This window comes from Arvicola amphibius, chromosome 10, assembly GCF_903992535.2.
Source record: "Arvicola amphibius chromosome 10, mArvAmp1.2, whole genome shotgun sequence".
Taxonomy (NCBI): domain Eukaryota; kingdom Metazoa; phylum Chordata; class Mammalia; order Rodentia; family Cricetidae; genus Arvicola; species Arvicola amphibius.
In genome coordinates, this window is record NC_052056.1 from 6,875,956 (window position 1) to 6,878,081 (window position 2,126).

Sequence of the window (2,126 nt, forward strand, 5' to 3'; positions counted from 1 at the left end):
TCTCCGCGACGCCCCACCCCTTCCGCGACGCCCGGCCCCTTCCTCGAAGCCCCGCCCCTCCGCGACGCACCGCCCTCTCCGGGAGCAAGCGGCTTGGAAAGTCCAGGCGGTCTAGCCTTCAACTCGTGACCTCTGATCGTAGACGTCCTTGCCACGCCCCACTCCCACTTCCGTAAAGACCTACTACGATAATTATCGGGGGTGGGGAGGGGGAGAAACGCGGGGTGCAGCCAGTACGCCTGCGCAGATCCTCCCGATAACACCCCGACCCCCTCCACTCCCCACCCCTAGCTTCTCAGCTTCCTGTTTTTGCCCTGGGGTGGAGCTGGTGCGGAGGCTGTGAGGTGTTTTCTCATCCGGGGACGGTGCACTGGCTTGCAGCCTGGTGTGGGCATCCCCGATCGCCCGGGATCCGAGGACCCTGGGAACGGGAAGGCGCGGCCACACATTTACTCTCTCAACTGCACACGATTTTTACGCTTGATTCCTTGACTGAAATCCCACTGGGACTCATGCGATGGTTTGATGGGTTTTGAATTACACAGCATTTGAATCCTTTTCCTAAAAATAGTTTTTAGGTTGGTTTTTCGTGTATAAGTGTTTTGCCTGAGTGTATATATGTGCGCTATACATATGTGCATGCCTGGTACCGATGGAGGCCAGTAGAACGTGCCAGAAACCCTGGCACCGGAGTTACCGATCTTAGGAGCTACCTTGTGGGTCCTTGTATCCGAATTCCGGTCCTCTACAGTGTGCTCTTAGACATCTCTCTAACCCCTTAACTGTTTTCCATAACTACCTCCTAAAGAGATTTTTATTTATTTGTTGTTTAAGTCATTTTTTAAAAGCATGCTTATCCATCAGCAATGATACAATATAGAATTATTACAGTGGGGGAAAAACAATCCCCAAATACCAAGAAATTTTCTGTGTTCTCATATTTCTGACCTTTGAAATTCAAGAACACATCAGTATTCCCAGGTAGTTTCAGGGCTTTGAAAATAACGATACTTTAAACATAGTTGGTACAACTTTGCCTCTATAATCTGGATAGCTAGAATTCCTGCTCAAAGACTCAAGCACACTATATTCAGTAGTACTTAGAACTACATTCTAGGATAGGCAGTGAGGGGCTGGAGAGATGACTCAGTGGTTGGAAGCACTGACTGCTCTTCCTGGAACTCTTGTTCAATTCCCAGCACCCACATGGCAGCTCACAGCTGTCTGTAACAGTTCCAGGGGATCTGACACTCTCACACAGACATGCATACAGACAGACTCCGATGCACATTAACAACAACAACAATAAGAATAGTCAATGAAAATGTAATTTAAAATTCGGTTTTCACAGTAAGATCAACAGCCCTTCATGAAAGCATATGTAGCCAATGCCCAACTAAAGACTTGTGTTTCACAAAGTGTATGCGTGAACTCCTGATAAGCCTGTTAGCTGTCGTAAATTACCTATTCTTGTTCTATAACATATTAATGCCCTCATGTACATGTTTACTTAGATACATGTAGCCATAGGCTAGAACCCACAAATGAAGGGGAACATTTTCCTACCAAGATTGTGGCCTTGCTTAATTATTTATTCTAAGTCCATTCATGTTGTGGAATATCATTTTAACTGGGCAAAGATGTGTTACGTTTGTTAATGCTCCAGAATATTACTTTAGCCTTGTAAAAGTGTGTTACGTTTGTTTATGCTGCATGTGTTTAATGTTGTAAGGATGTGTGTTTAATTATGTAAAGATTTGTTGCATTTGGTTCACCTTGCTCATGTAAGCCTCCCCCCCCCCCCATTGGTCTAATAAAAAACTGAACGGCCAATAGCTAGGCAGGAGAGGGATAGGTGGGGCTGCCGGGGCAGAGAGAATAAATAGAATGAGAGAAAGCCGCAGAGAGAAGAGACCAGGGGAGACAAAAGGGAGAGCCTGGGGCCAGAAACTAGGCCAGCCAGATGTAGAGACAGCAGGAAAGTAAAGAAAAAGAAAAGGAAAAAAAAAAAAAACCCGAGGCAAAACAGAGATAAAGAGAAACAGATTAAAACAAGAACTAAGATAAGGCTGAGCGTTCATAACTGATTTTTAAGTCTCTGTGTCCTGATTTCAGAGCTGGTTGGT